At 46.4% G+C, this 26,884-nt stretch overlaps 1 long non-coding RNA gene across 1 annotated transcript; it reads right to left on the reverse strand.

Annotated features, from left to right (window-relative positions):
* Window positions 1–2,546: 2,546 nt before the first annotated feature.
* Window positions 2,547–20,065, reverse strand: LOC113978493. Its single transcript, XR_003537594.1, has 3 exons — window positions 19,954–20,065; window positions 15,300–15,434; window positions 2,547–2,874 (listed from the first exon to the last, which is right to left on the reverse strand). It is a non-coding gene; the product is annotated as an uncharacterized LOC113978493 (long non-coding RNA).
* Window positions 20,066–26,884: the final 6,819 nt, after the last annotated feature.

The raw sequence follows: 26,884 nt of genomic DNA on the forward strand, positions 1-26,884 counted from the left end.
GAATCCCAGCCCAGAGCTAACAGGCTGGAGACACATTTGTCCCAGGAATCCTGTTAGCCACACACACACCTTCTCAGTCAGATAAAAGGAACCTCCCATTCCAAAAACCTGCAGTTTCAGGCCAAAGGACTGAACACAGGAAAAAACCACAAGTTGAAGACTTTGAAAAGAAGTTTGTTTTAGAGGGTATTTCCCACCTTTCTCAGTTTCCTTGAGCTCTGCCTCAAGGAAATGGCATTGATCCTCCCTTCTCACAGCAGCTGATGTTGGAGACCTCAGATCCCTCTGGTCTCCTGGTCCATCCTTGCCACTGCCCCTAGGGAAGCTATTCTTCCATCTCTGCCTCAGTTCTTCTCAAATAAACTGAGTCAAACCTTAAGGGGTTTTAAGGAAAAACTCGTGTCATCTTTCTTTAATTTATTCCCATCAGTGTTAGAGGTTTCATACTGAATCTCATACCGAATTTGATATCTGTGAATCCTTCCCCAGGAAGGACTGGGAGCTCCCCATGGGCTGGGATTTCAGGGCAGATCCCAGACCAGTGTATAGCTCCACAATCCCAGTGACTGCTAGGGCTTTCACCCTCATTTTTATTTCTTCTGAAAGAAAGAACAAAGCAAAAGAAAAACCCACTCAATGCTTCCCTTGTGTTTAAAGCAGAAATTCCTAGTTGGCCTGCTGACACCACCTGAACCAGTCTGTGCTGCATGTAGTGCTCAAAGGGGGCTGAAATGCAGTCTTGCCCCGGAGCAAGGGCAGCTGAAATTCAGGTTTCCCCACACCAAATTTCATTCCTCTGCCCTTCAGCTCCCTGCCCAGGTCACTGTGCTGGAAGACACGGCTGCAAATGTCCATTGTATGGATCAGGGCAGGACTTTGCCCCTTTTTTCTGCTGAAAAACTACACTGGCTTTATATAATGTGTATATATCTATCCCTAGAGATACATAATGGGTTAATCCATAGAATGACTTCAGTAATCAGGGTCATATGTGTATGAATGACTCAACTAATGTGTTCATGGAACAAATATCCCTGTTCCTGGTCCCTGGCCTTAAAATAAGTGGAACCATGAAGTGGAAGCAGCCATGTGGTCCCTCTTGGTCCTGACATCCCTGCCTCTGCTCCTTACCTGCACCCTGTTAGAAGCAGCTCAACTACATCTCTTCAGATTTGCTTGTGTTTTGGTCACACATTCAGGACAGGAGTAAATGAGGGCTGTGCAACAGAACAGTGAAACTGGGTGACTTGCTAACTACCTCTAATTTAATTGGACATCCATACCTGACGTGCCAGAGGGCACATCTGTGTGGAACCATGATGTGCAGCTTAGGCTGGGCTGGTGCCAGATTTGGTTCTGAAACTAAGCCGTGGACTGGATGCAATTTTCATCAATCCTGTAAAAACCTCGTTTCTGGAGACTTTTAAAGGTGTTGAAAATCTCCACTGAGCCACGAGGCAGATCAGACCCTAGGAGGGGCATGAGGTGGGTGATAACAAGCAGGGCTGAGACCCTGGAAGGACTAACAAACATGAAAGGCCAAGCTGAGCTGGACTGCGGGGGCAAGCAGTGAAACTCCACACGATGCATCCCAAAAGAGAGGAGTTTTGCTCCAGAAAGCCAAGACAACTGGTCCACAGATACCATCAAGGAGTTTTTAGGAAGAAAATGCGTGGCAGGGAAAATTCTGGAGTGGTGAGGGGCTGGGCAAGTTGTAATGGGAAAGAACAAATGAATGTGGAAAAAAGTTCACTACAAAATGAGAGCTTGCATTGGTCAAACGGCTAAAACTATGGGGAAACTCATATGGAAGGAGAAGAGATTCAAGTCCCTAGTCCTTAAATGGATAAAAATGCTCAGGCACACTGGAAGCAACATCAGGACAAATGCTGTCCACAAGCTCTGGCAAGGCAGAGGCTGCACGATTAATGCACTGTGAGCAAGACACTGCCAGCTTCAAGGACATCTGGAAGGAACTAGTGTCCAGAGCTACTGCTAAACAAATGTGCTATCTGGTTAAATAACTTACCTGGAAACACCTTAATGATACAATCCTGCTGCAGCCATTTAAGGGGGAAAAAAACAAAAAGAGGTAAAAATTGTGATAGAAGAACATGAGCAGCACCTCAGGTTTTGGGAAGGTCATGTTGCCCAAAGTCTTGGGGAAGGCTTAAATGGTGAGTGAAGTTAAAATTAAAATGAAAATTAACCTGCAATCTTAGGATCCCAAACAGAGAGAGGGAGGCTAACTGCTCCTCTGGATGGAATGATGGATCATTCCCAGGGTGAGGAGTCCCATGGTGTATTTGGGTTTCCTCCACTGTCACCTACCAGTCATTTTCCCCACACTGCACGGGTGGACCTTGACTGCTCTCCCCTTTCAAGGAACAGTCTTTTGCTGCTTAACCGTGCAAATAAATTCCAAATATAGGATTTTCAGAGTTCCAATTTAAATTTGTTGTGCTAACAACATGCCCGAAACATTTGAGCCCCAGGGAATCTGGGAGCAATATAAGCAGTAACAGACCAAACAGAAAAAAAAAAAAAAAAAAAAAAAAGCACAGAACAGCAGCTTCTTTTCAAGGAAGATACACTATTTAGGTTTCAGTCAATTTATTGGCAGTTTCAGGTAAATTATAGGAATTTTATAGGGTGCAAAATGCCCCGGGACTTGTCAGATCTATGGTAAATAGAGCTGTTCTCCTCAGCCAGGAACAAAATGTGGGGATATCTCCATTTTAGGAAGTGAGCTGTTATTTCACTTCTTCTGGCCAACAGAAGCCCTTGCACAACACACTTTACTGTCTCCAGTATTTTCAATTTTCAGCAGATCTCCCTGTTCCCTTTGTGTTCAGTCATGGTTCCTTAAAAACACTTAAAAAGAGAAAGGCAAGATACGAGGACTGATTCTGGTGGAAGGTGTCCCTGTCCAGGGCAGGGGGGTTGGAACTAAAATGATCTTTGCAGTCCCTTCCAACCCAAACCATTCTGTGATTCTATGATTTCAGAACCATCTCCTTCATAGAGTGAAAAGATACTGTGCAAATGTGAAATAGTGCTTCAAATCATTTACTGGCTGGTGACAAGGTTTTGATCTGAGCTGCATAACAAGCAACCACAGGACGTTGTACAGAGAAACAGTCCCCCAACAAGGACACAAAACCCCATGGAAGGCTGAGGGACAGTGAATAACACAGGGGCAGGAGGAAATGTGAGTGACAGTCACAGCAGCTCCCAACTCAGAGATGTAAGAAGCAGGTGAACCACGTGCATGGCCAGTCCAGGTCAGCCCAGCCCCCTGCATCTTCACCTCATCAAGGGTGATATGTCAGGTGCTCATTTTACTGCACTTCTGCCTTGCAGTGCTTCTTCAGTGACAAATCACAATCACTAATGTTGGAAAAAACCTCCAAGGTCATCAAGTCCAACCATTAACCCAGCACAGCCACGTTCACCACTGAACCACGTGCCCAGGTGCCACATCCACACTCCTTTTGAGCACTTCCAGGGGTGGCAATTCCACCACATCCCTGGGCAGCCTGTTCCAGTGCTGGAATATCGGGTCTGGACAGAACCTGCCACCTTGCAGAGACCCCACATAGTTTTCCCCACCAAGGGTGCTGCAGCACAGAGCTCTGCTCCCCTGCACAGCCACAACCCCACACAGAGTTTCCTCTGGGATGTCAGGAAAGCTGTGACAAGGGTTTCTGCTTGCAGACATCACTTACCAAAACCTGGCTTCATGCCAGTGGCTGGACCAAGCTAACATCAGACCAGTAAACCAACAAATCTGGCAGAGCCTTCCTAACACCCTGGATTAGCTGGGCTGTCCCAAGGCCATTGGTGCTTGGCCACACACCAGCATTTGTCTCCAAAGGAGGCACCTCAGTGAAGAGTGGTTTTAACAAGAAGATGCAAAAAGGAGCTCCAGAGTCAAAGACACTTCCTCATGGAGGTATAGTCAGTGCTCCAATTTTCCAGAGTCAAAGACACATCCTCAGAGAGGTAAAGTCAATGCTCCATTTATTGCAAAAAATCACACACAGTATATGGGGTCCTACAGGGTTCACACGCTCTATCCTAACTCTCTGTTGGTTACATCAGTTTTCACACACTATAGCTATAACTTTATTGGTTCAGCTATTCAAGGCACACACTCTGACATTTCCAGGCCCTCCCATCCTCTGGTTTCTAACACCCTGGATTACATACTTTCTTCTTGTTTACCTCCATGCAGCTTTCTCATATCTGCTGCTCAAGGACACACATCTGCTCGAGGCACACGGTTCTCACCATCCTGCACATGGGCTGGATTGTGCAGGCAGGCCTGAAGCAACATGTTATGTCCTGTATTGTCTAAAATACTCTCAACAAGTGGTAGCACAGCACATGTGGTATGATGGGACCATCAGAGAAGTACTGCCCTTCTTGCTCTCAACATGGAAAGAAAATCTCTCCATCACCCGAAATGGTCCAGCAGCAGATCTGGTTTCCAGGGCAGCGAGGCACTGGAAGATTTGTCCATCACTTAATGCACTGCCACAGTGAGCTCCAGAGAGCCCCTGCTCAGCCCCAGGCCTGTAAGGGGAGGAATAAAGGGCTGGAGGCTCAGGGCTGTTCGGAGGTAGGACATCCACACTTGGCCCAAAGCACTCTCAGAGCAGCTGCTTTGATCTCTCTGTGACTGCATTAATGTGCAGAGCAGAAATATCTGGCAGTCAGCTGGGACAACATACAGCACAGCTGGGGACCCTGGAGGAATCTGAGGCTTTCTGAACTTCTGCAAACACTTCCTTCTTTTTTTTTTTCTCCCATCCTTTTTCTTTTTTCCCCTAAAAAAGTGTTTCTTTTCCCAGGGAGAGATATCAAGTTCATGATGTAACAGCTAAAGTGAAGGCTGTTCTTTAAGAGAGTAGGGATACACAGTCACAAAAGTATGAAAAATTATGGGAAAAGTATGTTTAATAAATCAGCCTCCTCTCATCAGCATACACAACTGACCTTTAAATCCAAAAACTGCCTTCAGATACACATGTTAACCCCAAATCTCCAAACATCACTTATATGTGCCCAGATAATTGTACCTGGCTTAAAACAAGAAGTTTTACTCTTTTTACTCTGTTCTTGTACTGCATTACAGAAGGAATTCTTCCCTGGGAGGGTGGGGAGGCCCTGGCACAGGTTGCCCAGAGAAGCTGGGGCTGCCCCATCCCTGGAAAATGTCCAAGGCCAGGGTGGACAGGGCTTGGAGGAACCTGGGATAATGGAAGATGTGGTAGAAGGGGGTGGAACTGGATGAGCTTTCTGGTCCCCTCAAACCCAAACCATTCTATGATTCTATGATTTATTTTATGGTTAAAGCACAAGTCACTGCTCAGCAGCTGGGCTGCTACCAACCCACTGAGGCACCATTTGGCAGTGAAGAGACCCATAATGGGTGAATATATTTGCACTTCTGAGACTTGTCACAGATATAACAGGTTTTTCCAGCATAACTGAAGACTCCCAAGTCTGGAGTTTCACAAACCAGGGAAGCCTCTACCTGTGCTTCCCTCACAGAGTGGGACCAGTGATACCCAGTGTCCCTGGATGCTCATTTTCCACACATCTACCCCAGTGGCTGTTTCCTTTCCATCCTCACCCACTAAGCTGAGGAGTCTAAAAAGAGCCTGGGCAAGCTCCTAATGCCCTTTACTTCTCTGTGCCTTGTGCTAGGCTGAGCTGAGGCTATGGTTCAGTATTTCTGAACACCCATTTCACACACTATCTGACTTACAGAGTGCACCAAACCCTCCTGAAAAGAGAAATTAAGATAATATAGAATCCTTCAAAGGTCCTCCAAGTTAAATGCCCACCTAAGCTAGGCATGTATCTGATGGAAAGAGAAAGAAGAACCCTCACAGGGTGAGTCAATCTGTCCAAAGATAGGTGGGAGGGATCCATATTTGAGACAGCCTGCCATTCCCTTGGGAAGACAAATCCCACTTTGCAATATTTTACATTTTTTACCAACAACACAATAATTTCCAGATGACTTTTGTCCTTCTCTGCAACATCTCCAATGTGTTTGGGAGCCTTCTAGAAGAAAGGGCCTCTTATCCCCATATGCCCTGAGTCATTTGGAGGAAAGGGAAAACCCTTGGAACGTGGGGATGCAACTGGTTCACAGGGCTGCTTGGGAGTCTGGAAGAGCCGTGGGCGTCTGTGGGCATGGAAATCTCTGCAGGGGTTGGGGGAGGGCTGGGAATGGTGACCAGTTAGGGCCTGAGCCAAACCAGGGCAAGATTTTTGCTGGGTGAGTCTGATGACCGTGTCTGTCACCAAGGGAGAAATCTGGCAAGAGTGTCACCAGGATGACAGATATGGAAAGTGCTGGCAAAAGGCACAGAGCCAAAGGAGTGGAAAGAAGGGAGAAGGTCCCCACAGAGACTATCCCACGTCCTCTCTTCCCATCAGCCAGCACTTATTGGATATCCAACAGCCTGGGGCCAGCTTGGGGTTTCTGACATCCTCCTTTTCATCCCTAAAGAATACCACAGGCTCCTCTTAATTCAAAGCTCCCTTGATAGAAATTATAAGTTCAGGTTACATGGGAACAGTGGCACTGAGGTTTCAGGGCACCCAGAATCTTGCACACAACCTGTGTTTTGCCAGGCTGAAGGCCCACATGGCTGGCACATTGTCCATGCTGAGGTATTTCAGTTAGAGACAAGACTTGGAGAGAAAGCCAAATTATTTGGCTCAATAACCTTGCTGGAGGCCTGAAAAACCTGCAAATGGCCTCTGCAAGGTCACTTCTGGACACTGGGAGGAGAGAGGAAGTGGCAGGGAAGAGTGAGCATTACAGGATTGCTCTGGGTTTGTGGTCACATGAAAAACATCTTTGGCAAGAGATGAGCACATCTCTCCATCACCACTGGCAGCCCCCACACCAAGAAGCAGCTCAAGGCTACTGAGACAAGAGGTGGAGAGAAAAACCACAGGGCTGGGTGGGCCATGTGAAATGAGATTTTCAGATCTTCCTTACCTCCCATCCTGGTGAAAACAAGGGTGTGATGCCATCAGTAAAGGCTTCCCACAATGAGTTGCATTAAAAGGGAAGAGGTTGTTGCTGTTGGGTACAGCAATGCATGCAGCTCTTCCCATCAGCTATGGCAGATGCTTCTCTTGGTGGCACCAATCTGAAAACAGGGCAGAGACACAGCTGATTAAAATCTCACAGAAGAGGGGAAGCCAGCCCAGTAGATAAATCTCACCCCATCCCAAATGTCCAGGGCAGACATCCCAAAGGCAGGCAGCAGCTCCTCCAGGTAACCCTCACGTGTGGTGCTCCCATATGAAGTGTCTGAGGCATAAGTTTTCTGCAAGATGTGGTATTTTCTGTACTGGCATCATCTCAGTTATGTGACTGGCAGGGTGGAAAGTCAGCTAAAAACACTGGGCCATGTGCAAAAGGAAGTAATAGCACAGATTTCCCTCTGGGGATCAAAAAAACCCCAACAAAACCCAGCAGATTTTAGAAACAGGGGTTCCTTGAGTAAAGATAGCCCTGGCCAGCTGATATCCTGTGCAAACCCTCACCTCTTCCTCAGAATAAATGCCTCTGTTTCTATTCAGAAGTGATGTTTGAAGCTAAGAAACACCAAACAAAGTCGAGGACTTAGGTATGGACTGACCTTCACCCTCTGTGTGAAGCTTCAAAAGACCTGCACACTCTCTCAAAAGGCTGCCAGGTGAAACTGGGCAGATTTCAGGCAGAATCAATTTTGACCAGCTGAAGTTCTTTTAAATTCACTGCATTTCCCTCTTGCCCAAATGAGAGCGTTGGTATTACCACAAGAACTGCCCGGTATAAGTTTTTATTATGTGATAAATATAAACAATGGCAATTCATCTCCTGTTACAAATGATTCTGCCCCTGACATGCTGAAGCTGCCACAAGTCTAGAGGTCACCAAAGGATTAAACATATAGGTTTGGCATTTATTTCTTTTGATGAAAAGGTGTATTAAGAAAAAAAAATAGTTGTTCCCAGACACATTTGGGAGCACTGGAAAGATGTGGGTAGAGTGTTGCTATGCAATCCACTAGCATGAAGCAGTCCTTTGTGGCTCAAAGAACAATCTCCAGAGTGAAAACCAGTGTTTTTGTCAGGATAAAATCCTCATGCCTTTGAATAGGAGCTCCAAAGAGATGGAAAGGTCTATTTACTTACATCACTTGACCTCTTGTTTCTCTGTTCTTTGAACAGCACATCAAAAGCACTGTTAGTGTAGGAGTTAGAGCCACATTTGGTTGGAGAACCTTGTAACATGAATTGTTTCCTAGAAAGCTCAGAGAATGCTAAAAAAAGCCAACCAAACAGCAAAAAGAAAGGAGCTGACCCGGCCCAAACATTTGGTAGGTGAGACTTGAAGGAAGCAGCTCCCTGGCAAGCTGCAAGTTATCATGCTGTCTTAAAACAGACTTTATTCTAAGCCTGGGTAACCACAATATGAGGAAAAGCTGGAGGATGGGCTGTATTTCTCAATATAGAGAAAGGGCAAACCCTGTTCTAAGATCTTTCACTTTAGGATTTGCTTTACGTGGAGCATCTAATGCTGCCGAACAAAGGCAAGACATCACAAAGCACAAACGTCAGACTGAAATGTCCCCAGACCCCAGGATTTCTGTGGGAATCTGGAATTTAAACTGGGGAAGCCCCAGGCAGGTTTCCCTGAATAGGGGAATGATTAGAACATTTTGAAAGCTGTACTCCAGGATTTCTATGGGAATCTGGAATTTAAACCGGGGAGGCCCCAGGCGGGTTTCCCTGAATAGGGGAATGATTAGAACATTTTGAAAGCTGTGCACCCAAAGAAATGCTGCAGCAGGGGAGCTCTGTCTCCAGTCACCCTCTGTGTAAATCTGTCCTAAAGCACTGGCAGTGTTGAGAATTCAGTGAGTAACTCCCTCTAATTTCTTCCAGGAGACTGAAGGCAGGGCTCGGGGCGGGCAGGAGTTGCAGTCTCCACTTCAAGCCAGACTCCACTGCACCAGATTCCTGCTGGGGCATTCCACAAATATCACAATCCCTACCCTCCATTGCAATCCGACTGGCCAGTCCTCACCATTCCACCCAGTTTCACCCCGAGGGAGTGAAAAGGCTGCTGGCAGTGAAATCTGGAGGAACTGGAGTGGAGGCCATGCATACAGTGCAAGGATACACTTATCTACCTTAGCAGGACCATCAAACCACAATAGGCTGCTTAAGCCCTTTATTACTCTCAAATTCCTCTTTTAAGTTTAGAATAACCCTGTGAGCTTCTAATTCTGAGTAAATTCAGAAGTATGCATGTCCTAACCATCACTCTTGGGATAACCTTCAGAAAGTAAGAATTTTGGATGGCATGAAGCTGTTGATGGCATGAAGTTTTACGCAGGATCACACCAAATAATTTCCTGTGATGCTACAGCTGAAAATACCACAAGTTTAAAAGAGAGGGAGGGAAAATTCTGTTTCCTCAAGGGCGCAGCACAGTTTTAAACAGGACAGAGTGGATGCTCCTGAAAGAGCTTTATGAGGTCTCTATAGAAGGTTGGGATCTGGAAAAAGCATTGGCAAGACAGAATGGAAAACAGAGGTAGGACCTGTTGGGACTGCTGGGGGTCCTGATGCTGCGTGGGAGTTCTGGGGCAAAGGTTTTATCACCCTTTAATTCCCTGCACCAGCTTTGGAAAATAATTGCTCTCTCCATTCCCTGGTTCTCCAGATGTAAAATAGGAGGATTAACAATCTCTCTCTGACTCTATATGGCTTTCAGTGAAAACCCCCTGGGTGCTTTTGTAAGCCAGGTATATGTAATAACAGATTATAAAATCAGTAATGTTAAATTATTGCAGGTTCTTATTGCCAGACCACGTGGATCAGGAAATAGGTTTACAAAGGGACTCTTGCTCCAGTGAAATGAATGCCTGCATATCCCTACACAAAGAATCACACTCAGGTGGGCTGGCAGGTGTAGTTTCTGTTCTCTGGAAAACCCCAATATTTTTGTATAAGCTCTTAGAAAGGCAAATTAAATAAAAATTGCATTGTGGAAATTAATTGGTGAATTACTTAAAAAAAAAAAAAAACAAACAAAAAAAACCCTGAAACCCACCTGAAATATCAATGTAGTTTGTTCTAGCAATGATGATTTCTTTTTCTGATAGCATAACATCTCTTCTTCTTAATGATGTAGAGATAATTTGTTGCAATAACAGCAAAACAATAAATCAGACTATTAATATACTATAAAAATAGCATGGTCTATAGCATACTGAAGTCAGATTCTAATAAAAGCATCTCCATCAAAAAGGCAAAGCAGCACAGAAAAATGAAATGTATTGACAGTGTCAAAACAAAAACTGTTGTGTCAAAGCCTGGGAAACCCACGCCAGCCTAAGAAAATTAAGCTCCCTTTCCTGGCTGCAGATGAAACATCCAGACAATTTTATCACAAGCCTTTCTGCCTCCCACTTGAGCCAGACTCCTGATAAGTGATCCATGAATACAGCCTCATCCTGCCTGTCCCAGGGAAGCCAATGGCTGATGTTCCTTGCCCGTTGCCAAAGTACAGCAGCACATCCCAGCTCTCCCCTGAGCACTCTCAGCTGCTCCACGGGCCAGGAAGGATTTGTTTAGGAGTGTCTGACAGCAGCACTGAGTGGCCTTGCCCCATACAAGAGCTTCATTAAGGCTTCTGGGGGGATTAGATCCGTGGGGCCCCATGTGTTCCTGGTAGGGCCCCACTTCCAGCTTGGAGACCAGCTCTCCCCAGCCTCTGAAACACTCCTCAGAGGGGCAGCGTGAGTGTCCCAAAGCAGAGTCATTCCACTCACTTTGGATCAGATTTGCAGAAAGCAAATGAAATCCAAGGCAAACCCTTGAGCATTCCATGGGAACATTCCCAATGGCTCCAGCAGGGTTTCATTTGGGTTTTTGGGCTACAACCCAGAACACCAAGCTCTCCAGGTAAGTGGTGGGTTTGAGTGCCAGGGTAACACCTTGGGGATCCCTGGCTGCAGGTGGAGGCAATCCCTTCCCAGGGATTGCTGATTGTATTTCCACCCCTGCGTGGCACACCAAGGAAAAGGTCACAGACCACTGCGATGTTTTGGCCTTTGTCATGCAAATCCAGCTCATCTCCCCAGCGCTCCCCAGCCCGGAGCAGCTGTGCAGCTTCCTGAGGCAAAACCGCTGGAAGCCGCCCCACTGGAATATTTCATAAAACCCTACACCCTGCTCTGTGTTCTTGCATATGTATGGATGATATTTGTTTGCCCCACATGTCGTATGCTGCAGAAGTATTTTCTATTTCCTGGCCATCCTGGAAATCATTAATGACCTCAGAGCATAACAGATGGTCTTGCCCTGCTTGTAAATAAAAAAACAAACACAAAAGGAGGACAGTTTGCAGGACCTGTTCAGAGTGTCCTACGGCCAAGTGCTGCTAGTGAGAGCCCAGCAGTCCAGAGGGACCCTCTGTAGGCTGGGACACAACTTTCAGGGAGCTCCTTCTCAGAGCAGAGGCTGTCCCATGGCTTTTTGCAAATGCCTGGCTAATGTGTGCTGGGCAGTGTGTGGGAGAGGCTGCCGTGCTCCTCTCCTGCTCAGGCAACGGGTTTGCATGAAGTTGAGCTTTGCTTCATGCTTTGACAGGTACAACACGTGGTGTGCTTTCACACTGGGACAATTTGGAGATAGGATTTGACTGATGGGAAGCCCAAAGGGGAAGACCGGGCTGGTCCTGAGCAGAGAGAGGAGGATGTGTGCTCGTTCTCTCACTGAGCAGCTGCAGCCAGGACCAGGAGGTGGAACAGCCTCTGTTCTAGAGAGCTGACAACCCAAACAGCTGAAGAGAAAAGTACTACCCCATTTAATTGCAGGCAAATTGAATCAGAGAGGAGTTTAAAAGGTAGGCTTAAGGTTGTGTGGAAAAACCTCTGGCAGACCATGATCTGAACTTACTGTCCTGAAAGAAACCTACATCCCAGCCCAGCCCTTCACACCATCCCTCTGACCCCCAGCACGACTCCTGCACTGGATCTGTCCTCCAAAGGGTGCCAGCAATCCTGGGGAAAGATTTTCCTGCTGGAGAAGAAATAAAGGGTGGGGTGGGATGAGACTGACTGCGAGGGAATTGGGATTATTTTTATCATTGTGGCGCTTCAGACTTTTTTTTGGTCTCTCTCCATTTTCAGCTTTGCAGATGAAGTAGAAACTATGGCTATCACCACTGAAACTTCTTCCTGGCACTTTGACTGTTGCCCTGGTTCTGACCCCTCTTAGAAGCAGAGCAGGGAAGAGAGAGGAGCCAGCAGCTGTGAGTAGCACAGCCGTGCAGCTTCCTGAGCTGCAGCCCGACAGCAGGCAGGAGTTAAGGGCCTCTCTTTCTCTGTACCACTGCTATAGGACTTACAAGGATGCAGTCATCCTTGGTCCTAACTTCTGGAGCAGATTAGCTCCTTTTCACCTCTTTAAAACCTTCCTCAGATGGCCAGCTCATTTGAGAAGGCACCTAAAAGCAGCTAGAGGAGCCTTCAGCACCCACGTTTGAACAATCCTCCTGTTTGTTGTAGCATTTCAAATTCTCAACAGCCCCTTTACTTCTGTTTCTCATTTCTTTTGTAAGCAGTTTTCTGGGAGCAACAACCTCTCCCTTTGACCTCTCACATAACACTGGGGGCAGTGGGTGCTGTGACTGCCCAAACTACTCAAGGAATTCGACAACAGAGCCAATGCCTGCTCTCCCAGATCCAGTCCTGCCTGTCAGAATTGTTGGTTGTTAGGATTGCTGCAACATTTGAAGGCCTCACCACAGAGCTTTTTTACCCCAGGGATGTCACATGGATTCAATCATCTCCCAGTAGCCACCCACAGCTCTCCCAACAGCTGCACAGAGAGAAAAATACCCGCAGCCATGACTCAAAAAGCAATAACAGTTCAAAACTCTCAAAGTCTACATTTCTCTGTCATTTGGGGCTTTTTTCCCAAGTCTGCTGACTGCCTGGGACTCTTCCCACTGATCTAAAAGGTCAGGGATTGGGTAAATACAATTAGACAGGGACTGCATCCCCACCAACTGCTGAAAAGCATCTGCCTGCAAGGTGAACATCTTGCTCACTGCATGCCACAGGATTAATTCTTGCTCTCCTTCTCCTCCTCACCCTTCAGACCACGCTGCACAACATAGTCCTCCACCATGGCATTAAACTTCTCCATGAGTTTGTGGTAAAAAAGCCTCAGGAAGGTTTTTGGAAGTAGCTTGCGGATTTTGTTTGGGTTTGGGGATTTTTTGTTTGTTTGTTTTCTGTTTTTTGGGGTGGGGTTGGGTTTTCGGGGAGGGGGTGGTGGTGTTTTTGTTTGTCTGTTTGGGGGTTTTTTTGGTGAGTTTTGTTTGTTTTTTTCCAATAGGAAAAGCCCTCTGCCAGCATTTCTCCACGATGTTTTTGCTCCCTTGGAAAGCGGATTGTGGGACCGTGATGCTCATGGCCCCCTCGGAAAGCAGATTGAGGGCCAACCAGCAAGAAGCTGGGTCCAAGTGGCAGGTCCTGTGGAGCTTGGGATCTCACCCAGGGAGCTGGGGAGGTCATCTCTGCCTTTGGCAGTGACGGCAAAGAGCGTCTCAGGAGAGGTGATTTCAGCTCCTGGCTTGAACTCGGGCCTCCTGCCTGACTTGGCCAACTCGGTCTTTTCCCCTTTAATCCAATATTTCTTTTGCTCTGCCTTGTCAATACGTATCACAAGTTTTATGGAGGAAGGGCAGGGTTAGGCATGTGCTTTCTGGGCTTTGCTGAACCGTGGTTGTGACTCCCAGGACCTGCTGGCTCCAATCCCACTGCCTGCCTTGCTGGGAAGCTGTAAATGCCCTTTCAGCCCAAAGAGGACCCTGGCTCTGCTTAGTTTTTTGAAAACCAATTAGTTATTACAAACGTGCCTCAGCTATTAGCACATCATTAGTCAACATATCACAAATAAAGAAGCTCTTTTGCTATTTCCAAGTAACTGTTCTAATTGTTGATGACTACTTTGCCTATATTCTTGTGATGTGCTTTCTTGCTGTGCGTTTTTGAATGCAGTTTTCTCCCACTCACCTCATGAAAAATCTTGGGTTTTTTTCAGAAAAGAAAGGAATTTATCTACATCTTTCAGGTCTGGGATAAATTTTCTAGTTAGGCAAAGGGAGCACAGCCCAGCACGTGCAGTGCTAACCTGAAGAGCAGCATAAGTTTTGCTCTATGCATCCAATGACACTGAGAAGTACTTTAAAGAAGGTTTTCCAAACCCCACAAAGAGTCGGGATTGACTCAGATATTGTCTCTAGAGTGCCATTCTCTGCCCACGTTCTCATTTGTGAGAAAAACACGACCTTTCCAGGAATATTTCTGAGATAACTACTGCTGTCATGGTACAGAAAAATCTTTTCTACAAGCAAAGCCCCATTTGGTTCTGATCAGCCTAAATTCTGACAGTGCAATCAAGGCACCATGGACACCATGGTAAACCAAGAGGTGCACCCAGAGAGCAGCTCTCAGCACTCCTTAAATGGGAGAAAAAGTCACCATAGAGGGACTTGGGAAGTTAAAGGAATTACAGCAGCTGTGGGGGGGAGTTCAGCTCTGTCTCCTGAGGGAGCTGGGGGGGCTCAGCCTGGAGCAAAGGAGGCTCAGGGGGGACCTTCTGGCTCTGCAACCCCCTGACAGGAGGGGGGAGCCAGGGGGAGTCGGGCTCTGCTCCCAGGGAACAAGGGACAGGAGGAGAGGGAACGGCCTCAGGCTGTGCCAGGGGAGGCTCAGGTTGGACATCAGGAGGAATTTCTCCCTGGAAAGGGTGGTGAGGCCTTGGCAGGGGCTGCCCAGGGAGGTTTGGAGTGCCCAGCCCTGGAGGTGTCCCAGGAAGGCCTGGCCGTGGCACTCAGTGCTCTGGGCTGGGGACAAGGTGGGGATGGGGCACAGGGGGGACCCATGGGCTGGGAGGGCTTTTCCAACCTCAGTGATTCTGTGATTCTTTACACTTTACACTAACAGAGGGCAGGTTTAGACTAGATATTATGAAGCAATTCTTCCCTGGGAGGGTGGGGAGGCCCTGGCACAGGTTGCCCAGAAAAGCTGTGGCTGCCCCTGGATCCCTGGAAGTGTCCAAGTGCCCAAGGCTGGACAGGGCTTGGAGCAACCTGGGCTAGTGGAAGGTGTCCCTGCCCATGGCAGGGGGTGGAACAAGATGAGATTTCAGTTCCTGCCAACCCAAACCATTCTGTGATGGCTGTGTGACCTTACACTGAGCAAATTCTGCATCTTCCTTTTTGGAAAGAGACATTGGGCTCACCAGTGTTCGAGCAGTGCCTCTCTCAGCTTTTCAGCTTTCTCCTCCACTTCAGTGCTAAATCTCTCATGATTAATTTCAGCTGTGACCTAGAAAAGAAGCAGACCTATATTCACTTTTTATGTATTCCTTTCCCTTCTCCTGAGCCAGCAGCCAAAGCTTTATGAGCTGATATTTTCCCCTCCCACCGCCCTCGTGCCCTGACTTTGCAATGAGTATTTGCCTCAGGATTTCACACACTCAGCCCTCAAGAGGTATGCCTGGTCTCTTCCACTGAGCACATGATGCCGTCCAGGTTTGCACACTGTGATTCCCTGGGAAAGGGGAGCCAAGAATTGCATCTCAGCTGCTGATAGGAAATCGGTTCCCATCAGTTTTCCAGTGCACATCCCCAGAGAGTGATTCAGGGCTTAAAAACTGGCTCCAAAAACCAACAGACAGGAAACAGAAGAGTTTCTATTTAACAAAGCAAATACTCCCGAGACAAGCTGGGATGAGGAGGAGGAGGGAAGGGCCTTTCCAAGACTCTACCGTGGAAAAGGAAGAACCCGTGGTGTTAACAGGGCTGCCTTTTGTCTCCTTCCCTTACAATTTCTGCAAGTTCTTTTAATAGAGATGAACATAAGTGCCAGACACAGAGCTGAAGGCTCTCTGGCAGCTTTGGTGCCTTCATATTTCTGCTTCCATCATCATAAACCCAAGAAAATCCAGATTTGCACCTTTTCAGCCATGTATACATTATTAACAGGACCTTTGGGATGCACTGCTTCTGCCATGAAAGCAAATGTCATCTTAAGAACAGTTAATTCTGCTGACTAGAAGGAAGTAACAGCACTAATTTTTGTTCCCTGGCAATACCTAAGCCTTTGAATGATATCAGATGGGCAAGAGTCAAGAACCCAGCCCGAATAATGGGCTGCTCAGACTGCCCATAAACAGATTTTAGTGTCCCTCTTTTATATAAAGCTGCACACTGCCAAGGGGTCTGCTGGGGACTGACACACACACACATGCCTGGAACAAGGGGGTATTGAAGTAGCTGTAAGTCCCTCTAATCCCTTCCTACCAGAGGAGCCACTGAAAACACAGTAGCCACCAAGATGCTTTAGCTCTCAGGGTGGTGCAGGAGCAGGAAACAGCAGCCAAATTCTTCATATCTCCTTAGCCTCAGCTGAAGGAAAGCCCCAAAGCAGATGGTAATTAAGCCCCAAATATTTGTATTAGATTGAAAATATGGCTATTTTTACCCCACTGGCATGCAGAGCCAGGAACACAGACAGGGAGGGGCAGCTCTGTGCTGCCTCCTCACACAGCTGGAGCCCTTCCATCTGGGAGATGGAGAGCTTCAAAAAAGGTTGGCTTTAATGGGCTTTTCACTCAGACTTCAGTGTTTTTGTGAAGCCAGATGATGTTGAGGACACTGAATTGCTTTCACAAGCTACAGGAAAAAGCTGTATTAACTCTTTTTGAGAGGACACAACATTTTCTGGTTGAGACTCGAGGAACAGGCACAGGAATTCCACAGGAGCAGTGGGATTGGAGTTCAGTCCTTCTCCAAGAACTGGGCCCATTCAAACACATCCATGGCCCTCTGGGTTAGGTAGCAGCAAGGAGGGGGTGTTACCTCATACCCTGCTGGCTGTCCTTCCTCAAGCCAATGGAGAAGACAACTGTAGGCAGATGAGTCAACCTGGGCTGAAATCTGGTGGGAATTCTAACCCAGTCACCATTTAGGGTCTTATTGTTCAAAAAAATCACTCAATTTTATGTCCCCTCATCACCTCCTTCATGATCTACTTACATTAGAAATGTTTCGGGCAGGAATCACTCACTCCTTTTATCTGCCTGTTTAGGGCTTATCACAGCAAGTCTGTCTCACACAGTGTCATTGAAAGAGGTGAAATTCCCAATCTCTTGATTAATAAAAATAAGGTAAATGTAACCTACCCACTTCATTTTGGTCATATGTTAAATTCAGCCTAATGACACCAAATTCTGGGACAGGATAGGAAGAAATTCTTCCCTGTGAGGGTGGGGAGGTTGCCCAGAGAAGCTGTGGCTGCCCCATCCCTGGAAGTGTCCAAGGCCAGGTTGGAGCAACCTGGGCTAGTGGAAGGTGTCCCTGCCCATGGCAGGGGGTGGAACAAAATGGGCTTTAAGGACCCTCCCAACCCAAACCACTCTATGGTTGTTACTGGTGATAATTTTAGGAGAAACTTGTTCCCCCTGAGACTAATGTTAGTATCTCTGCTTTAGAGCAGAAGCCTTTCAGAAAATGTCCTGATACTGCAAGACCAAGGCTCATTTAACTCAAGATCATACATTCATATATCTGAAAAGTCCACCTTTTGTTCAGATTATTTCTTTGATATCCATTTTACAGGGTAAACAGAGGTAGGAACATCCAGGTGAGCTCACAGGAGCTCTGTGCTCCCATGTTGTGGGCTGAAACATGTGGGGAAAATTTTGTGTTCCCTTGGGGCTCTTGTTTGGGATTTAATTTCTTGTGTTTAAAGAGAATTCAGGATGGTGAGTGCTGAAAACTTGGCTTAATCTGTTGGATTTTACAAAAATCCTATTGTTGCTCTTACCCTGAATTCACAGAAATCGAGATCATTCACCCCTTATTGCCACAGAAGTGGAGTTCACAGGGTAAGTGCTTTGGAAAAATCCTGCCTTACATCTCACAGCTGCTAAAGGTTTATGAAAACCTTGTCCCCTGCTGCAGGCCACAAGAGATGAGCTCGTAAGAGATGAGATGTTTGAAGAAATGTCCCACAGAACCTGGCAATAATGATAAGGAGGAGACTGAGTGTCATGGTTTGAAGTCCCAAAATCCAATTCCTGATTCCTAGCCCCCCTCCCACATCTCAACCCAGTGTGAGATGGGTTTTCCAGACACTACATGAGACTCAAAATGGGGGGAAAGGGATATATATTATAATACACTGTACAAATAAATAAATAGTATAATACATTACAGACAATCTTAACTCTATCTTTACCATGATGTACAATATTTACAATGGGCCAAATCTCTTTTCCCTTCCAAATAAAAGTCCAGGAGGGAAGAAGAATGTAATTAGGTTAGAATCTGCCCATTCCTCACTGTGCATTGAGGGTAATGAAGGTCCAACTCACACCACGAGGCACAGCAGGGAGCAGAAGCTGTCAGGGAGTTTAATAGGACAGGATTTTGCAACATGCCACAAAAGAATTCCCAGTCAGTGAGCCAACAGGAATCAATCTTTGTGTCACATATTGGGGCAGGGTGCCCGGCTCAGCTGGGAGTCTGAGTTTGGTGACTGAGTCATCTCAACCTGTTAAATGGGATCCAAAGGTTTTCCCACTTGGTTTGAGGGAAACAGGCACACACATCACTCCGATGGCAAGGCAGATTCCCCTCTGTTGCAGCTCAGCAGGGTCGGGCTGCACCACTGAATGTCAATATCTCTTTACATTTGTGCTTTTTTTGCTGCCCACAGAATGAGTCTGAAAAACAAATAATATTTACCCCACGAGTCAAAGATGTCAGCAAGTGCCTGACAGACCCGCACAGTGGTGAACAGCAGCTCAGTGAAGCCCAGCTCTCAGAGGGCTGGGCATAGTTTGTGCACCCAGAACAGACCTGAGCCTGCCATGCAAAAGCACAGTCACTGCTGCCGGAATATGCTGGGAAATTCCAGAGCAAGCAGCAGCCACCCCAGAAAGGGGAAGCCCCACATTGTGGTCCAGCTGTAAAAATGCCAAGAAGTCCTTTGGGAGGTGTGGTTGGCACAGAATTCCTCACTCTTGTCAGCCCTTAGAACAGAGCTGAAATAAAGGAGCACAGACCACTCGTGCAATAATATAATGTAACATCATCCAGGCAGTAACAGTGCTCTGAGACACCAGGGATAGCACATGTGCTCCCTCCTGGACCAGATTATCCCACCCTGCCATAGGACAGCCTCTCTCCTGTGATTCAGTGCTGCATCCTTCCTCCACACTTAGCCCTGACACTGGGCACTGCTTGTCCCTCAGTTATAAATTCAGAGGCTAAGGCCAGATAGAAACATTACATTACCACAAACACTGGTTTTAATCCAATTATCCTTTGTTATGCCTCTCTTTCCATACTATTTTAAAGTCCACAAGGGGTGAGGAGCACCACTTGGAGAAAAGTGAAATGCAATACAGTTTAAAGAGTCAAACCAAAAAAAAAAAATCAGTAGAAATGTCATCTCATTTTAATCCAGAGCTAGAATCTTTGTCCTTCCAGAACATTATAAACACACAATTTCCTTTGGAAGCTGTTAATGACTGACTCTGAGACCCACAGACAGAAAGAAAGGAAGACAACATGCCTTTTAAGTACTCAAGAAAGCCTAAAGGAGGAAGTGGGAGGCATGTCTGGAGGAGGAGGAAGACACACAGAGCTTTTGGGCACAGCCTGCTGAGAAAGTGGTATGTTTTTGACAAGGAAACTGTTTGTTTCTTTTGGGATCATAGCAACAGGACATCACGGACATGGTGTGCGAGCAAATAATGATTTTTCCAAGGAATACCTCTCTCCAAATAAAGTAATCAATTCCTCATCTTAATGGAAAAAAACAAACCTATACAAACCTGCCAGGCCAGAGAGACAACGCTTTTCTCCTCCAGCACCTCTTCTGTTTTTCCAAAAACATTTCCCAGCTCTAATTCCAAGGTGGTGAGTCCTCTCATGCAGATAGTTGAGCAGCCTATTCTTGAGAAACACAAATCACAGATAAGGAGGTGACCCAGACAGTTCTCTGAGGCAGTAAAAATCCCATGTTTGTTTGCTTTCAGCTGCTTCCTCCAGGCCATCCCCATGGCTGCTGGTGGGAACTGATCCACCAGTCCTTGTCCTGCTTCCAGCTCAGATAAGAGTCACTCTCCCACAGCAGCTTTGCAGGTAGCAGTGACCCTTGCTCTGGTCTCCCTTATCTGTTACAGCCCAGCAATCCCCCAAGCCTAGACTGAGATGGGGGGATTTCAAGAGGAATTTCAAGGGCTCTTCAAGATTTCAAGAGTTTCAGGGGCTCTTCTCCAGCCCTTGGCTGGATTCAGTTTCACAGAATCACAGGAGGGGTCAGGGTGGAAGGGACCACAGTGGGTCAATGGTCCAACCTCCCTGCTCAAACAGAGTCACCCTGGAGCACATTGCACAGGATTGCATCCAGATGGTTCTGGAGTACCCCCAGTGAGGTGTCACCAACCATCCTGAAGTGGGCTGATGGCAGAAAACATCCCAATGTGAAGAACAAGGTCACCAGCACCAGTGATCACACTCCTGTGTGTCTGTTTGCACTCCCCCTTCCTTTTCCAGCTCTTTTTGGTTTGGCAAACAGGAAGAAACAAATGTTATAGCTATCCCAATCTCTTCTCATGGAATCATTTCAAATGACTTCTTGAATCACTTCAAGGGCTTCTTTTGGAAGCACTTACAGAGGGGTAAATCCTGTTACAGACTGAACTGCTGTGACCTTGCTATGGGGGAAAACTGAGAGTCACATTAATTGGCAGCTTAACTAAACTCTTCTGCTCAGCCTGGAAATAAATGATGTCTTAAGTGCAGCTGTGATACCTGAATAATTTTAAGGCAGAGACATAGTAAAAAAAACATGTAAGGAGCTGGAGATAAATGGACTCAGGTAGTGCCTGGGTTGAAAATTGCTGAAGGGCAAAAGAGTGTAAGGGAAAATCATAGAATGACAGGATGGTTTGAGACCATATCTTTCCATCCCTGCCATGGGCAGGGACACCTCATGCTAGACCACGTTGCTCCAAGCCCCATCCAACGTGGCCTTGAACACTTCCAGGGATGGAGCAGACACAACCCACAATATATCAGATGTAGAGAAATAAAATTAAGAAGATTTTTACTAATTTTATAGGAGATAAAGACTGTGGAGAGGTAAATTATAGTAAGGACAGGTCATTAATACACCACATGTTGAATTATTTTGTGCACTGGTGTTTTGCAGCAAAGCCAGGGTGAAGCTCTTTATCCTGGGACAACAGACACTAAGTGGTGCCTCAGGTTTTATTATTTATAATTATTTAGATTTACTATTATTATTATTATTATTATTATTTATTCCCTCATGATAATTAAGAAACTGATGCCAATGAAGCCCAAGATGAATGATGCCCTAAAAACTTAGGGCCCCACACACTACTCTGTTTCTTTGCTCCCTGATACTTGAGGAAACAAAAGGTTGCTTTAAGTGCTTTAAGTGCTCACTGAACAGACTGTGCTCTCCAGCTGATCTGACTGACGCTCAGGATGGCTGTGAATCAATTGTAGAAGTACCAATTAGGTGCTGAAAAGTGCATACAATTAACATTCACAGTTCAGGGACATTTCCCTAAAGCAATGTAATCTTAACAGTATATTTGTATTCCACAATATCAGTTTGATTCTTTCTTTATCTTCCATCCAAATCCAATACATGCTTGGTTTAGTGGAGTAAGCCTGGATGATTATACTAGAAAGAGACTTCAAAAAGCTTTTGGTTGAGGGTTTCTGTAGTGTATCCAGATGCTTTCACAACTTCATAAACATGACAGAACTCATCCAGCCTCAGCTCTGAATGCCTGTTCTTAACAACGTAAAAACTTTGAGGAAAGCAGCATCTTAAAGAGAATCTTGATTGCTCTTGGAATACAAATGGAGGCGTTTTTTTTAAGTTTCAAAACTTCACTTCTGAAAGAAACAGAATAGATGTTTCTCAGTACATAAAAAAGTATTTTTCAAACTAAATATACTGATAAGAATGTGTTCAGAAAAGCAAAACACACGCAGAAGGACTTTTTAATGGCTGCTGTTACTTTGGAAAGGTAAACCCTTTGAGCCCATTTGTTCATCAACACAACAACTTGTCACAAACTCTCCATCCTCATTCTTGTACTCAGATGGTTTTGGAAAAAAAACCTGAGTGCTATCCATTGCAAAGTGTCCTTTACTATTTAGGTACAATCACAGCAAAAAATACAACACTTTTGAACGTACAAAAATAATTTCAGTAATCACAGACATTGCAGGAGCAGGTTGAAACGACTGATTACATTGCTATTCAAGAGAAAATATTTTGGAAGGGGAAGGGAGGGTTCATTTCTAAAGAACTTCAGAAGTCCAAGATGAAAACTATCTCTGAGTGGGGAAGAGCTTGATCAGGAAAACATTTTTTTAACTCTTATGCAGAGCATTACTCCAGTACGATGCTCAAGTTTATGTCTGACCTTAAACACACGTTGTCACTGGGGCCAAAATCTCCCCTCTGCCCTGAGGTATGTGCTTAAATGCCATGTTAAACTCAAAGGAAAGTTTCCTGGTGGGAATCTATCAACCTGTTGACTCTGTCCCAGACCTTTACAGCATCCCTGTTCAGCTCCTTCCCTGTGGCCCCACGAAAGCTCAGCATTAACACTGAACAATCCTTATGGACTGCTGGCACCTTTTTTTTTTTTTTTGGCTCAGGAACCAACCTCGTTATTTGGCTTGATTTATTCAGCATTCCCACTGTGCAAGGGCAGGGAAGAAGTGTGTTAGCTCTTTCTGCAACAGCTCAGGGGGTCATTGGTGTCCAAGTTCTGGCTGTTTTGGGACTCTGGTCCATGTGTGATTACCAACTGGAATTTGGTGGGAGGTTGTAACAATCTTCCCTCCAGAGAAACAGGGAGGCAGAGAATTTTTAAGGACCACAGGTGCTTTATAAACTCTTGCCACAACTGCAGGAGTGCAGACAGCAAGAAGACAGACAAATTACCCAAAAAAGAAGGATTTATGTAGGCAGGATGCCTGTAGTGCTGCATCCCTACTCTGTAACGTGCAGAGCTTTGGGCGAGCATCACACCTCTGGACCAGCATCTACAGTGGCACTGCTGAGACAGGATCAGAGGCAGAACACACATCATACAGCTGGAGCTCTCACTGCTCACCTCCAAGGCACAATACCAATGTAGAGACTCCAACCTCAGGGCTTTGGAGAACTAAACAGAAAGGGAAAGAAAGCAAGGAGTGAAAAGCATCCTGTCAGGACAACGTCAGGGCTAAACATCCAAAACAGAAAAAAGCCTAAAAAAATCATAACCATGACACTGAGTCAGCAGGGACAGAAGTCACACACATACATGGGCTCTATTTGCTCTTCCAGCACTCCTGAGATATAAAGCATCTTTCCTTCCCTTCTCCCTGGCCACCAGCAAACAGTTTTGCTAAAAGAGTAAGGGTCCTGTAGCAACTCAATCTATGTCAAGTCTCTACTGTCCTCTAGTGCTGTCATCAGCTTCTCCCAAGTCATTCCAAGCTAAACAGATGAGGATTTTTACTGTCTCTTTACAATCCAGTTTTGTCCATCTGAAAGAGGAGGATAACTGTATATAACTTTTTGCTCCACAGGGGCCACTGAAGGCATAGATATTAATGCTCAGAGATGCCCAGATGTAAGACAGAGACTGACCCTCAGCCAAAAGTTACCCCAGCCAAAGGAGCATTTTCAGTGAATTTTGTGCTTTTAGTCCCAAAACAGGGGAAAAAGAAACTGTCACTCAGCAGTGACACACCAATGTAGCCTGATGTCATAGAAGAGACATCTCCCAGTGACAAAGCTCGTTCAATATTTTAAACAAATTTTAAATTGTGTTTAGTCTGGAAGTGATTATTTTGCTTATTCAGATTGATGTTTAACCACACACTGAAAATATGGTCAGGTGGCCCAGCTCCAACCCAGGAAAATGGATCACAGCACCATAACCAACAGTGCATTACACAGGACTGAATAATACAGATACACCATCATTAAAATCCCACAATTTAAACTCTGGAGCCGAGGTTTTATAGTGGTAGGACAAGCATGATACATGTTCTCCTTTTTCAAATCCTGCCATGTTTCAGGATACATGGGAAAGCAGATGTTTTTAATAGTCTGAACCTTAAATAAGCTTATTCTTCCAAATCAACTGCATGCAGTCAGGAGTGAGACACTGCTGCACGAATGGTCAAAATGTTCCATCTGTCTTGACTCCAGTGGAAAATGTGTATTCTGACCAAAATAGAGATTTTCACAATAAGACTTATTCTTCCCTGAAGTGTCCAAGGCCAGGTTGGACGGGGCTTGGAGAAACCTGGTCTAGTGGAAGGTGTCCCTGCCCAAGGCAAGGGGGTGGGAATGAGATGATCTTTGAGGTCCCTTCAAACCCAAACCATTCTGGGATTCTGGGATTCCACTGTCCTTATGCAGAGTAAGTCCATGGATACTGCTTGGCCATGCACCCACTGTGGTGTCACCTGAGGTGGCAGAGCCAGGCCCAGCCTAAGGGGAACCTGTGGATGTCCTGTGCACTGACTCAAGTATGCTTGAGAGACATCAGTCACACTGACAGCTCAGAGAGGTTCCAGCAAACCTAAGGCTGCCAAAGAGGGTGTTCAGAAAGCAGGAGGAGAGAGCACATGCAAATCTAGAAGCAAAACTGGAGAGTAACAACCTCCAAGGAAAGAAATTCCAGAGGACTCTTAGGAAGGATCTCAGGAAGCACCATTTTACAGGCGGGACCACGAACATCTGACACAGGAAAGATTTCAAAATAAGTGTGGCTGGGGTTTAGACCAGAAACTATAAAGCACAGCTGCCCTAATCATCTTACATTATTAAGAGAGAAGTGAGAGATGTCTGTTGGGAATATTGCTCCTTCTCATGGCCCAGAGGATGCAGGCTGAAGGGATGATCCTCCCCTCCCACTCAGCCCAGAAGGCAGCGACCCCTTGAGTTAAGCCAACAGAGTCATGTCAAGAGCAAGCAGAGAGGAAACCATTCCCAAATGCTGCTCACATTACATCAGCTACCCATGGATCTCTCTGTCCACATCTTCCTCCATGCCATACCCCTGTCCCCTGTCCCCTGTGCCAGTCCAAAGCCCTATCAGGTGAAGATTACAGAATCACAGACTGCTTTGGGTTGGAAAGGACTGTAAAGCCCATGTCATTCCAACCCCCAGCCATGGGCAGGGACACCTTCCACGAGGCCAGGTTTCTCATATATTGTTTGTTCTGTCTTCCTTGAGATCCTCCTGAAGGATTGGAGGTTTGAACCCCACCGAAGGGGTTCAAACACTCACAGCAGGAGCATGCAAGAAGCACTCTGAACAGGCTACCACCCAATAATGGGAGGATGCTGCCTTCTCTTGGGCAGATTTGGTGGGGGACCTCAGCCATAAGGTAAATCTGGGCTTGCCTTAATGGGTACAGCAAGGGACAGAGCCAGGTTGGGGAGGTTTGGGACCAGCTCTGCCACGGTTGCACCCAAATCCTTGAACACTGACCTCCTTTTCCAGCAGCAGCCGTGCTGGGCACGTGTCACACCAGATGCAGGAGCTGTACCAACATGGAAAGTTGTGCTTCTGAGGTGAGGCAGCTCCTGAACAGGATGACTTGATGGGGATCTCAGTTTTGCATCCAGTAACCAAAGACTGTGGTGTAAGTGTTGCAGGCTGCTCGCTGGGGAACAGCCGTGGATGCCCCTTCAGCCCCGCTCAGAGGAGGGTTTTCCAGGGATTTGTAGGAGCTGCACAGCTGAGGTGACACAGGACATCCCTACTCAGAAGTGCTGAGAGGACTCTTCATCATGGGGGCAGTACCAGGGTAGGGACATGGCAGGAAGAGAATGGTGAGCACTGACAGAGAGCAAATCCCATTTATTCCCTTTCACAGGTTCCCACTGAGCTGTCCATTGCCACACATTAAATATGTGCTTCATTCAGCAGAGCAGCAGCTCAGCTCCCTGATTTTCTTAAGCTAGAGGATTTTATCTGGAGCAAACTGCAGCTGGGCTGCAAAGGCAGAGAGCAACATGCAGCCCTCGGGGGCAGTCCACGGCGGATGCAAGCAAGACAGATATCAGCCAGGCCTCTGCCTCCCAAACCTCAAGGAAGATGGAGTTGCACCATGTGAAATCCCTTTAAAGACATCCCCTAGCTTTCCTTCACAGTGACAGCAAGGAGGGAGGAACTGGCAGAGTCCCTGCTCCCAGCTGCACGCAACTAATCCACAGGAATTTTTTTTCCACCTCTATCCTTGGGAACATTTGCTGTGGAAGAAGCCAAGCCTTTTGCTGCTTCCAACTCCAAAAGATGCTTCTTCTGCATCATCCATTTTCTACCAGCTGTTTGAGCTCACAACCAGAGTCAGACCAGCCAGGGCAGAGCTGCAGGACCCTGACTCCCTGACCCCTCGATGGAGGACAGGCTGCCTCCTCCATCCCAGGTACTTTGGCTTTGCCCTCCTTCTTCTCCACACTGATCAATTCTTGCCTTTCTCTTGTGGATACTTCCACTCACAAGCATCTGCCAAACTGCTCAGAGTTTCCCAGAAGAGCGCTGGCTTCCCTGTAAAGCCCATCTCCAGCTCAGAAATGTGCTTCCCTGCCTACAACACAGCAGCATGGGGGACTAACACCTCGCCCTTGGGCAGCCAGAATTGCACAGCAAGACCTGTCCTTTCCCTCAGCAACAACATACACTATTGTGGGTACACTGG

The sequence above is a fragment of the Neopelma chrysocephalum genome, unplaced genomic scaffold (assembly GCF_003984885.1).
Source record: "Neopelma chrysocephalum unplaced genomic scaffold, ASM398488v2 Primary Assembly neopelma1_335, whole genome shotgun sequence".
In the NCBI taxonomy this organism is placed as follows: domain Eukaryota; kingdom Metazoa; phylum Chordata; class Aves; order Passeriformes; family Pipridae; genus Neopelma; species Neopelma chrysocephalum.